Below are 13,686 nucleotides of genomic sequence, written 5' to 3'. Positions count from 1 at the left end.
GCCATTGTGATTACGGTGCAGGGACTGGTGACACCTTCATAAACTGGTCCCTGGGAGCCACCGATGGGGCAATGCTTTTCTCTTCAGGCAGGGTGGGGAGGTGGGGACTGAAGTCTGGAGCAGGCACGACATGTCCAGCTAAGGTCTGTGAGTGAGCAGGACAAGAGGAGAACCCAAGTCTTCTAGCCATGTCTGCTAGAGCTCTGAGGTTGCGAGGAAACCGTGAACGTGGCCAGTGGCTGGGGATGGGGTGGGAAGCCGTGGGCAAGTGTGCAGGTCTGGTGGGGTCAGGAGCCTGCACTGTAACAGGCATGATGACCAGGTTGGGGGCCACCAACAACCAGGGAATCTGGCCACCAAGGCTTTCCTTTCTCTGTCCTTCAACCCGGGAGAAGATGAAAATGAGTAGGTTACAGCCTGGGGATGGGGACAGGCCCAGGAGAAGATGAAAATGAGTAGGTTACAGCCTGGGGATGGGGACAGGCCCGGGAGTCCCCACGTGGGAAGGGAGTGGGGGAGTAGCAACACACTCCGCACCCCTTCCTTCTGCCTTCGGTCCAGCCACAAGATGCCCGCCGACTCGCCGTCCTGCCTCCCCCCTGCCTGGGGGCTGGGCCACCTCTGGGGGCAGAGTCTGTTGGGTGGAGGACCTGCCCTCCCCATCACCAGTTGGCAGGGTGGGTCGAGGCTGGAATAATGAATGCTCCAACCCTGACGCGTTTCTTTTGCTGCCGTGGCCTGGGGGCTGCTCCCCACTTCCTAAGCGACACCACCTGGGCAAAGGCCACTGGATCAGGTGGGATGGCACTCTTCGGCCGCCAACAGACCCACGTTACTGTGGCTGCTTATTGATTTCACGGGAATCAGCTCCCCGAGGCAGGTTCCTCCACCCCATCTGCTCCACCGCCCTTCACACGTGACTTTCAGCCTCACCACTCCTTGCTGGTCACATGCTCCAGGCAGGACCCCAAAAGGGGGAGGGGGTGGTCTCAATGAGGAAATCCAAACTTCCCCACAAACCCTCCAGCAGCTTCTGCAGATGCCTCATAGGTCGGAGCCGTGTCACATGACCTTTCCTAGCTGCAAGGGAGGCTGGGAGATGTCATCTTGTGTCTGGGCGACAAACTGTGGTTTCATTAATAAGGAAGAAGAGAATGGATATTGGGTAGAAACTGTTGTTTGCCAGAGAGTTGTGACCAGAATAGCCTCGAGGCTTTTGCTTCCCCTCTGCTCCAAAGCCTCATTCAGCAGGTTCCCAAGTGACGGGACCACTGGCCCAGCTCCAGAAGCCTGAAGGGCAAGTTCAGGTCTTTACTGAAGCGCTTGCACACATGGGTAGTGGATCACAGCACACATCGCCCAGCCAACCTTTTTAGGAGTCTCTTTGTACTTTCCCCTGCCTCCTCTCAACAGCGGCCCGGATCTCCCGCTCTCTTCTTGCACAACAAAGAAGTTGTTGGCCTCGCCCCTCTGACCTCTTGTGTGTTTCCATGTTTTCCCCCATTCCTCTGTGTGCCCTTCTTGTGGAAATCCATTTGGGCCCAGGGCTGTTCTGCATTTGGGCCTCCATCTATCTCCCCTCCAAGCACAACCAAGGCTGAAAACAAAGAATCTGGAAAATGATGTTCAGGTTTGTAAATCATCTTTTGCTGTGTCCCCTGCTACCCAGGTTACGAGCAAGTCAGTGTAAACACCAGCCCTGCTTACACACAAGCAAGCCTGCAGATGCCTGTCAGACACCTGCCCCGGCCAGTGAGTGCTGCCCGTCCCGTCCCCCTCAGCCTCCTGCTCTCCAGCTCCCAGGTTTCCACTGGACCGTCCCTCCCCACTTTGATACCTATCTTATTTGTTTCAGCCAAGTACTTTCCATCTGCTCCTTTGAAGTCCACTTAAGATGGACTCTGAGGAGGCTCTCAGTTAACTTGCCTGGTTCCAAGCCGGGCAGTCCAGGTGCTACTCTGAAAATAAGCCCCTGGTTTATATTCTTCACGTTCAACGTGGTACTCAACCTTTGGATCCCATATTTTCTTTATATCTGTTCTTTCTCCACCATTAGGCTGGGAGAAGCTGAGGGTACGGGCAGGGTCTCTGTCAACCTCTGGACAAAGGTTACTCTTTTTTGTTTGTTTTTTTCCCCCAGTTGGTGGGTTTGGGGCAACTTCCATGTGTCAGGCACTGAGGTAGGTGCTGAGGAGAGAAGGCAGACCCAGTCCCTGGCCTCCCTCAGGATCTGCCTCTTCTGCTCCTTTTCCTGCCGCCAGCACAGTGCTCGGTCCGATCCACAGGATGACGGACCACTGTCTTGATGAGGCAGGGGGTTGGGATTCAGCCTCCAGAGATGAGCCCTCTCACAGTCTTCCTGGACTCCCGATTCATACCACTCTGGCGGCCCCTCTGCCGCGTCCCCAGGCCTCTTCCCAGCATCCCGGCATCCGGTGTTACTGTTGGCTCAGCCCGCCTGCCATGCGGCCAGAGCCTGAAGGAGCTTTTATTCCAAACGAGGTCAGTCAGCTGAATTTCCAAATCAAAGATTTTTCCACTTCAATTTTTCTCCTTTTCTCTTTTGCCCAAATAACACGTTCATTCTGTGGAAAGAGGATGGGGCCGTCCTCCCTCTGAGGGTTAAAGACTTTATGAGGAATCCCTGGAGGGGATGGACAGGGCTCAGGCCAAAGGCCTTCTCGTGTCTGGAGGGGGGGTGGGGTGGGGACGGATGGGAAGCAACAGGAGGGGGCTCTCCAGCCCCCAGGAGGACAGAGGGGATGAGATCAAACAAGGGAGGCCAAGCCTTTTCTCCTCCCTACCCCAGCCTGTACCCTACTCCTTTCCTCTTTCCTGCCTTTTCTCCCCTCTCCCTCTTCACTCCTGCATTCATCCATTTTCTCAGCAGCTGCTGTGTGTCAGACTGTGCTGCGAGCTAAGAATACAGAGCCACAGTCAGGGCCCCAGGCTCTTAGAGCCTAGGGCTTGTGGAGGGTGGGGCGCACAGATGACAGGCGAGTAAGGAGTGACAATTGGCAAAGAGAGTTAACTGGTAAGTCTCCAAGTACCTTCAGAGGCTCAGGCGGCATGTCTAGAACATGGGAAACTCTGGGACCGAGGACATTAGCCTTAGAGACCCTCCAGGGCAGCCTGACTCATTAACCTCTCCTGTCCCATCCGAGGGGGAGCGTCTCTGTGGGAGAGAACGCAGACCACGTGTGAGCAGGCTGCCCCTATTCAGATCCCAGGTCTACCCCTTTCTGTGTGATCGTCACAAGTCACTTAATTATTCTATTATTACCGGTTACTTATAAGACAGACTTTTTTGAAGAGCAGTTTTAGGTTCACAGCAAAGTTGAACAGAAAGTATAAAGAGCTCCCCCATCACTCCCCCCACCCCACAACATGCACAGTCTCCCCCGCTACCCACATCCTGCACCAGCAGGGTGCCTTTGCTGTAGTCCCCAGGGCCGCACCAGTCCTGCTGCCCAAAGTCCACAGTTTACCTTCAGGTTCCCTCCTGGTCTCGGGCACTCCATGGGTTTTGTCAGTTAATGGCCTGTATCTCTCAGTACAGTATCATTCAGAATATTTCCACTACTCTAAAAATCCTCTGGGAGCGCCTGGGTGGTGCAGTCGGTTAAGCATCTGACTCTTGGTTTCCCCTCAGGTCGTGATCTCAGGGTCATGATCTCAGGGTCGTGAGATTGAGCCCCGCATCGGGCTCTGCACTCAACGTGGAGTCTGCTTCTCCCTCTCCCTCTGCCCCTCCCCACCCCACTCTCTGTCTCATATAAATAAATAAATATTTAAAAAATATAATAAAAATCCTCTGTGCTCCGCCTTCTGCCTTCACTTAATCTTCTTATCCTCAATTCTCTCTTCTTTGAAATGGGAGAAATCACTGTCTCATGGGGAGATCACGAGGATAAAATGAGATACAATACATGAGTGTTTTGCTTTAGGTGTGGGTTATTTACGTAATATTCCAATGAAAAGCCAAGAGCCCTCCCACAGTGGTCCCTGATTGTCTTGCGTGCTGTTGGAGGAAAGAGAGAACCAGGTGGGGAGGGGGTCTCACTCCAGAGCAGTAAGGCAATACCCCACCCGCCTCGTCGGGTCTGGGTGGTGGGTTACTTGTGGAACCAGAGTGGGAGGAGGATATGGAGGCCCACGGGATTCCAAAGGCACTCTGGACTATTCTCTGCTCCCGAAGTAACCCATCCAACTTTATCTGAGCAGTTCCCTGGCTGTTCTTGGCAGAGGCTCGGACAGCCTGTGTGAGTCACGGCCACGTGGCTAATGTGGGGAGGGAGGGAGGGAGAGATGGGGAGGGCTCATGCCCAGGCTGGGCCACGCTGGCTTGGAGACATTGTTCCTGAAAGTCCCCGGCAGGAAGTGGGCTGCTGTGGGCTGTTAACCTGCCATGCAAATAGACAAGTAAACAGTCTCCAATGAGAATCCCAGATGCCTGGTTCATTCCAGAGACCCAGACACTCCTTCTGGCCTCCAGGTGGGGACCAGCTCCAGGGAGCCCTGCGCACAAGCTCCCCTGGGCCGTCCGGCTCTCGTTCCTCCAGTATCCAGACAGGGATCTTGCCTGGGAGACCTCAGTCTCCTTCTGCACCCAGATGGGCAGTGTCTACACAGGGAGAGGGAGACCTGGCATGACAGATGGCAAAAATGTATCACCCTTCGGTCAGACAGGAAAAAATCATTCTGGGGTCTGCTTGGGCTGTCTAGACAAAGCAGATGAGCTGCACCATGGTGCTAAAGACATGGGTGGGCCGTGTGGTAGGCTCGTGTGGTCACCCCCCAGGCTCCGCCTCAGTTGGGTCTGTCACCAGGCAGGCACAACTGGGCTTGGGAGATGCCAGGTGCTTGCTGTATATATAGTCAGAATTTATTGCCCTCTGGTAAGAAGGGATGGGGAGGGAGAGGATGGAATGGAACACATCTGGTGAGCTGATTTTCGTTTTCCTGTTCTCGGTTAAAGGCCTTGGCTTGCTTAGGGCTGGAGAAAGAAGTCAGGGAAATGGGGCAGGGGCAGGAGAAGGGAAGATGGGGGCAGGGGGTGCACGTTACTTGGCTGGGCCCAGGGAGAGACAGCTGGATCGATCCTGGGAAGGCTTCTGCTCCTCATGGGGTGGGAGGGGACTCAGTTCCCCTATGTGAAGATTCAATGAGGAAGAAAAGTACGATCTCATGAGATGGTAGCTACACTTGTGGTGAGCATAGCATAACCTATAAACTTATCAAATCACTATGTTGTACACCTGAAATTAATGTAGCATTGAGTGTCAGCTGTACTCAAATTTTTTTAACGAGTATGGTTCCCTGAAATTTAGCAGCATTTCCATCAAAGATACAACACGCAGTCATATCCATACATAAATCCAAAAGAAGTGCATAAACATGCATGACTTCAGTAGAGTTGCAACCACAACCACCAACTCTACAATGAAAACTCACACATCTTACACATGCCCTGTGAAAGAAACACACACGAACTTGTTCTTCGAGACCAGAGAGTCACACTGACCCTGAGGATCAAGGCAAATGTCACGTGAACCATTACAATCCCTGGGATTTTGCAAAGCCTAATGACCATCTCAAGCTTTCTGTAAACTTCCGGAGGGTGCTCCTCCTTTTGGTGAATCATTCAGTCCAGGGTCTTCTGGCCATTCCTCATGACTACCCCTGCTCCCCACCACCTCCCTACAGATGGAGACCAAGGCAGAAACACTCACAAGGCTTCTCTGGGGTGGCCACCTTGGGAAGATTTGAAGAAAGGAAGAGACTGACATGGTCTTCGAGGACACAGAGCAATCCAGGGATTCCTTGTAAGAGCCACTGGCTAGGAGATCACCAAGGTCCAATCCTGTCTTCCATGATGCCCCTTAGCAGCTGGTGGAGCTGCATTTTCCATCCTGCTCCCAGGCCAGGTTCTAAGTTCCAGTTTCAGGAACTACCTAATTTCCTTTATGAAACACAAGCCTATCCAAATGGCACGGTCCTGTTGGCCTAAGGGCATTTCATTTACCCCATTGCTGCCAGCCCTCCACCAAGGCAGCCTTCTTCCACCCCGTCACATCACCCTCCTCATCCCAGGAGGGAGCTGTCTCACCTAAACCTTCATCTCGGCTACTCTGCTGTGTACCTTCTGACCAGACAGCCTGAGGGACAGGCCCTTGTTCCTCAGCCTCAGGTAGCTCCATCCACTGCTGGAGAGAAGAGCGGAGACTCCCAATCCGATTGGTTAAATGCCTTCGGGGAGTATCCAACATGCTGTTGGAGCACCGGATGGACAGGGGGCAGCTCAGGGAGAGGAGGTACTCCTCACACAGTGAGCCAGGGCCTGAAGAATAAAGGAAGAATCAGGGCAGCAGTTGAAGACAAGTGCCACAGAGGAAGGTTGGGCTGAGATGGGGAAGGGTAGGGCTTACGTGCTGGTCAGCAACTCATTTGCCCGACAACTTCATCTAAGGGATCCTTCCCTCCCTCTGTCCCTCCCTTCCTCTCATCAGTATTTATTGAGCATCTTTTTTTGTGCCAAGTACCCTGTTACATGGTAGAAACAAATATGACTAAGACATGCCCTATCTTGAAGGAGCTTGCAGATTAGTAGGGAGACAAACATGTAGAACTTGTTCTAGCTCTTGGTCTTGCAGGAGGGGAAGTCCCTTCAATGAGACATCCCCTAGACCCCAGACCAGAATCTGACTTGACCCCTCATGACAGGAGGCAGCATGCCACCAAGCCTCAGAGCCACCTCATCCACTCTTAACCCCAGGACCCTCTTACAGGCTGGCGTCTGCCTCTCTTGAAGAGATACCTTGCATCTTCTCTGCTCTGCAAGATATAGAATTTTCTGACCTGAAGGCCAGAGACTGGACCAGATGACCCCTTGTGCTCCTTGAGTCTAGAGTCTATAGAGGATCTAAGGAAACCTCTGAACCCGCCCTTCCCTCACACAGTAGTCTTGCAGGGGTGCACAGGGAGGAGACTCTCAGGAGGCCATCTGCTCTCTAATCCTGCTCCTTAGAAGGGGTGTGTGCAGGGGTGGGAGGGGTGGAACCTTTCCTCCACCCCTGTGCTCCACTGCCCTGGAGAAGTCCTGGCCTGGAGGTAGGCTGAGGGATACATCCGGGGGGCATGGGGCAGTTAGTGGAGAGGCCCATGGTGGGATCATCATAAAATAACCCTTGGTGGTGCTACAGGTCTGGTAGGTCTGGAACAGAGTCCAGCACCAATTGATTCTGCTCAACAATGTTTACCAGGCGTCTCCTAAGACAGTGCTACTGTTGGGGGGTCCTGGGGAGAAGAAGACTCACTCCTTGACCCTCAAAGTGCTCCCACTGAAGTTGCCGGGACAAATATGCAATGAGTATGTTCAGTAGAGTAAGCTAGCTTCCCTGGGAGAGGTACACAGAGCCAAGGGAGCTCAGAGGTAGGAAAGAGCCTACCCAGTCAGAGGGGTTAAAAATGCAGGGAACAGGGGCGCCTGGGTGGCTCAGGCGTTAAGCGTCTGCCTTCGGCTCAGGTCATGATCCTAGGGTTCTGGGATCAAGCCCCGCATCGGGCTCCCTGCTTGGCAGGAAGCCTGCTTCTCCCTCTCACACTCTCCCTGCTTGCATGCCCTCTCTCGCTGTGTCTCTCTTTGTCAAACAAACAAACAAACAAACAAACAAATAAATAAATAAATAAATAAAAATGCAGGGAACAGCTTTTGAGATGAGCCTTTGCATCAGTAAGGACTGCCTTTGGCTGCCTGTAACAGAAACCTGACTACTGAGGTTTTACAAAAAGGGGTTTATTCTTCTCTTGTAACAAAAAGTGTGGAAGGAAGCCAGTGCAGGTCTCAGGGACATCTTCAAGAACCCAAGCCCTTTTTTTTTTTTTTAAGATTTTATTTATTTATTTGAGCGAGAGAGATAGTGAGAGAGAGAGATGAGCCAGGGGCATGGAAGGGGCAGAGGGAGAGGGACAAGCAGACTCCTTGCTGAGCAGGGACCCCAACAAGGGGCTCCACCCCAGGACCCTGGGATCACAACCTGAACCAAAGGCAGACGCTTAACTGACTGAGCCACCCAGGCACCCCAAGAAACCAAGCCCTTCCTTCTCCCAAGCCAGCATCCTTCACATATGGCCTTTATGGGATGCAAGTTGGGTACTCCACCCTCCAGCATCACACTGTAGACTTTCCAGGGAGCAAGACAGAGAAAAGCAAAAGACACAAGCCAGATATGTACCAGCTCTGTCTTTACCTTTTTGGACAAAAAGAATTTATATCACTTACATCTTGTTGGCCAGGACTGTGTCACATCATCACTCCTATAAACAAGGGAGCCTTGAAAAATCAGTATTTTTAGGAGGGCACATTGATCTCCCTTCCCCAAGCTAAATCAACGTATTGCTAATGAGGCAGAAGGGGAGAATGGGTAGAGGTCCAGCAACAAGCTGTGCTCGCCAGAGTTGGGAAGAATGAGTAGAATTAGCGTTGGATGGAGTGTGAAGGACATCTGGGCAGGGAAGCAGCAGGAGCAAAGTGTCGGGCTGGGAGGGTGCCGGGAGTGTTCGAGAATCACAAACAGTCCGCTTCAGCTGGAGCTCAGGGTGGGAAAAGTGGCGAGAGCAGATGGGGGCAGTTTGCATTGCCGGTGTTTGTGGGATGGCCCTCCCACCCAGACACACACTCTGCAGTGCTGTGGGCCAGGCTGTGTGTGTGGGGGGGAGGTAGCAGCAGACAATGAGCAATATCTGGGAAAATCAAGTTCACCTGCAACAGGAGACAGTGACTGACGTTCACAAGTAGGCGAATGATGACAAATCTCCTGAGAGCCGGGCAGGGACAGCTAGGGGCAGAGAGATGCCCTCAAGCTAAAGCAGACCCTTCAGGGAGCCCTAGTGTCCCTCATTGCTCCCTGAATAAACCATACGATTAAATACATACCTCCTGCCTGAGGTCTGTGGATTATTGCTACTCTTCCTCTCCCCCATCTCTCCTCCTGGTGGGACCCTTCCAGGCTGCATGGACGGATCAGCATGGGGGATGCTGACTCCAGCCCTAGGAGGTGGTTCAGCCATTCGCTGGACTCTCCCCAGAGGTTCCAGACAGCGTCTCTACACACAGCTTGGGGGTGGGAGTGGACGATGTCATCCTTTGCTGTACTAGGGTCATAGATCCGGGCTTTTTTGACAAGGAAGCGCTTCAGTCTCACCTTCTTGTTACAGATGAAGCTCTTTCCTCCTTCAGGCCTCTGAGGAGGCAGAAAACAGTGGCTAATGTCCCACTTGATGCCTCAACTGTCACAGGGCTCCTCGTGCTCCCCTCAGCCTCCCCCTTCCCAAGCAGAGCCCTTCCCCATCTTTCTGGATCATCTTCTGACCTTTGCATCCTTTGCGTTCCCTTTGGGGAACTCTCTTCAATTTCCCACCTTCCATTAAAGGCCAAAACCCAGGGGTGGGATAGGATGGGGGAGGGGCATTGTTGAAGATGTGGGGGCTGAGGCTCTGGTAAGACTTTGATCTGACTCATTCATCAGTTCTTTGGTTTCCAGAACAGTACATCGCTCTGATCTGTGGAGGTGTTGGACTACAGTGCAGATGTCAGGATTCCCCTCCAGAGAAATGCCAGAATGGAAGGACAAAGTCACCACCACATCATGTAGCCCTAACTCTCTACCTATTTGAGAAAGCCCACTACAATGTCCCTGCTGGAAGTTGGGCATTCCCGGAGACAGAAAATTCCTTACAACTCAGGTCTCCCTGGTGCTCTGATCTAGTCGTGGGCAGTCCTACTGGTTAAAGGAAGCATCTCCCTCATGTTATAATCGCAGACACCCCAAGCCACCTTCTCTACAGCAGGCCCTGTATGGAAAGACCCCACTAAATGGCATTCTGACCAGCAAATTCGGCTCTATTATCCCATTTCACAGATGAGGGTACTGCCAACAAGACAGCTTGAGTCCCTTGCCCGAGGTTTCAAGGCTGGCCTTTGAGATTAAAACCCAAGCCTGTGTTCTTTCCACTACATTGATCTGGTACTTCTGGCATCTGGGGCTGGAGAATTCTTTGTTGAGGGACCTTCCTGAGCACTGTAGGCTATGTCGCAGCATCCCTGGCCTCTGCCCAGTGGATGCCAATGAACACCTCCTCCTCTAGTCATGACAAGTGCAATCACCTCCAGACATGGCCAAATGTTCCCTTGAGGGGAAGGAGCGTCGCCCATGGTTGATCTGTCTGCACCACATCACCTGCTGTTCCTCCACTGAGCTCAACTATTTCCATTGCACCCACTAGCCTGGGTCTCCCCGCTGGAGTCGCACGGAGCATCCACTTTGTCTTTATATCACCCATCAGTCCAAATAACGATGAGGTGCTTCCTATCTCCAAGACTCTTCTCCAGGTCAGACTCCAAAGCTCCTTCTCTTCCCAATACGCTGTGGTTTCTAGGCCTTTCTCTACGCTGGCAGCTCTCTCCTGCTGAGCCACAGCTGTAAGCACACTTGGTTTGACAAAATGAAGAATTTTTGTCCTTCCTTCTCCTCCTTGACTCCATTATCAGGAGCTGCCCAGATGAGTCATCACCTCCTTTGCAAAGTGATCACATCGCTCATGCACACAGTAGGCTTGCACTGGAAGCCATAACAACAGCACATAGACAACATTGGGCTTATGGAGGTGAAAGTGCTTTGAAAAGACAGAAAGTGTTGTACAATAAAATGGGGGGTATATTTTTTTTTCTCTGTCCTCCATCTCAGCCCCTCTCCCAGGGTCCTCTCCAAGCCAGACCAGCAGACTGGCAGAGAAAATTAACCAAGGTTTATCTGAGGAATGGGGAACTTGAAAAAGAGGATACCTTCTAGAATTTTTTTCCCTAATCTCCGGTGTGGGCTGGTTGCTCCAGCAAGGGTTAAAATGTAGTTACCAGTGTTAGAATCTAATAGTAGCTACCTCCCCCTCTCTCCCTGCCCTCCTAGTTATTTGCAAGCCTGCTTGTTAGGGAAATTCAATTCTCCCTAGAACCTACCACCTGGAAAAATACCTCACCGCACACACCGTGAACAAAGAGTGCATTACCCGGGGAAGGAGACCTCTGGTGGGCTCTGGACCAAGGTGCCCATCAGTTCTGGAATCTGGTTAAGTCTTCCAGTTATACCAAAGGCATGTTGTGTCTGGCCCAGAGGGCAGCCACACATGCCTGGTGTCCGAATGTGTTCCTCACTCCTCGCTCCCCCGGAGTCTGAGAGGACCATGGAATCAATGGGCCATTGCCTCACTGGGCTTCTAGGGTTGACTCTCTTTGCAGGCCTTTGCTAAGCACCAGGGTCACCTTCAAGTTCAGCTCCCTTGGTGAGCAGAGCCCAGTAGGTGTTTGGAGAGCAAGAAGAGAACTCCTGAGATATGCAGCTCTGCCCTGGGAGCTCTCAGCCTGATGGGAGAGCCTCCTGCCCTCAGAAAGTTAGGGAAGAGAGACTCCCCCAGAAAAAGGCTCCATCATGCATACAGCTAAGTGTGAACCTCAAAGCTACCCACCTCTGCTATGAGATCAGCTCCAAGGTGGGGACGGGGGCTTTGGAGATGTTCAGAGAAGAGATATGAGTTGGGCAGAGCACGATTACCTCAACCAATATGGAAGAGGTTGTTCTGACCAGTACAGAAACAGTACACATGTGTAGGGGGCGAGTATGCGGCTAACTCAAGGACACCTGAGCACACCCCACACTATGCAAATAGGAGAGAAAAGAGGGCTATATAGGGCTGGACATCTCTTTCCCTCTGGCCCACATTCTTCTCTGATCGAAGGTCAGAGAACGTGGCAGGGTGGTTTGGAAAGAGGTGGGACCATAAGGGAGTACGGCCTTTGGAGAGAGAGGTGAGCTATGGCCCAAGCCTTAGGTCCATGTCCCTGGCCAACCCACTAAATGACTTTGTCCCTCTGGCCAGACATCTCAAAACTCAAAGCCAGCACTTGACTTGGGAGAAGGATCCGGGACCGTTGTGCTGGATCATTCTCAAGCCAAGGCAGTGTTTGTCTATATCCCCAGCTCCATCTCAGCCCCAACCTGCCCCTGCCTCCACCTTCCAAGACCGGGGGCCACTCCCCAGGAGGCAAGAGAATGGCAAAAGCAGTATCCATAGATGCCTCTGTGGCCGTAAATGAATTTAGCACACACCATGGGGCCTCTCCTTCATCAAAATAAAAGGGAAGCTGACAGGCTGGCGCCACGGGCTGCATCTAACAAAATGAAATTTAACAGGGATAAATGTCAGGCCCTGAACTTGCATTTCAAAATCCAAGTGCATGAGCGCAGGATGGTGGAGGCAGGGCTTAGGACTGGCATGTGTAGGAAAGCTTTTAGGTTTTAGGGGATGATGAGCTTGTTGTGACTCAAGTTGCTGGTGAAAACAAGCATTCGCCCCTTGGATGTAGGATGGCAGTGTTTCCAGTGTGCTCAGCACAGTCTCTTGCCAGCCTCGAAATACCCTGTGGGGTGGGCACTACTCCCTTATCCCCATTTTGCAGAAGACGAAGTAGAGGCACAGGGAGATTTCAGTAGTTTACCCAAGAACTCATAGCTACTCAGTGGTAGAGCCAGGAGTGCTCTGGATCCAGACCCTGAATGCTCTGGGATGGAAGCCTGGAATTTAGGACAGGGAAGCAGAGTCATTTTCTGCTCTGTGCTGAAAAGAACCCATTTTCCAGAGTCTTCTATTTTGTTCTAAGACCAACACTCCAAGCCTTCCTTAGAGGCAAAACGGAGCATGTTCAGAAGAGGGTGTTGGGGAATGTTGCAGAAAGGGATGTCTGGGGACATTACATTCCCCCTCTTCATCTACCCAGTGGTCCAGCCGCAATGTGGGGGGTCATCCTCAATACCACTCTCAAAGCCATCCCCCACAGCCTCCCACACCAGCCCCGGAAACCCTGAAGGCTTTCCACACATGCCACTTCTCAGCCCCGCCTTCTACCTCCAAAACACACCTCCCCTTGGCCCCTTTGCCTACCCACAGCCACTTCTTGGCCAAAGGCACCAGCATCTCTCACTCCATTGATCGCGGCAGACCCCCCCTCAACCTCACGCTGTATGTGGAGTACGGCCCCAGTCCTACTAACTCTCCGGCCCTTCTCTTACAGGGCCCTCACACGTGCTGTTCCCTCTGCCCAGAACACTCTTCCCTACCCCCCAGCTCCGGCAGCTGCTCCTGCCCATCCTTCAGGTCCAGGCTCAATGCCCTGGTAGAGCAGCTCACGCTCGCCGGCCCCCACAGGGGTTCACCCTGTGTTCTCTGGCCCAGCACCCTCGCCCCAGCTCCCTACACAGTTCGCGGTGCAGTCCACGGAGATTTACACATCTGTGCCTTTACTGTCAAGTCCGTGAGCACAGGGCCATTTTGTTTTGTTTACGCAGCACACGCAAGGCCAAACCCAGAGGCGCATGGTGAGCGTGCAGTAAATATTTGTTGAGCAGACGAAAGGCCTAGAGAAGAAGCGTTTCAGGCCTGGAGAGCTGAGAGGGGACCGTCATTCATGTGATCCTGTATTTCAGAATGGTGATCCGCTTGTTTGGCAGGTGTTGATGGACGTGGCACTTACTAGGCACCGCCCACTGCTCCTGGCACCTTCTACGTGGTGATCAATTTGCCCTCCTCACAGCCCTGTGAGGGGGGTGCTAGCCCCACCACTGTTTCACACCCAGG

This window comes from Mirounga angustirostris, unplaced genomic scaffold (assembly GCF_029215605.1).
Source record: "Mirounga angustirostris isolate CCGP_5_RB_7025 unplaced genomic scaffold, mMirAng1.0.hap1 SCAF_6, whole genome shotgun sequence".
NCBI lineage: Eukaryota > Metazoa > Chordata > Mammalia > Carnivora > Phocidae > Mirounga > Mirounga angustirostris.
Note: the sequence above shows the minus strand (reverse complement) of the source record.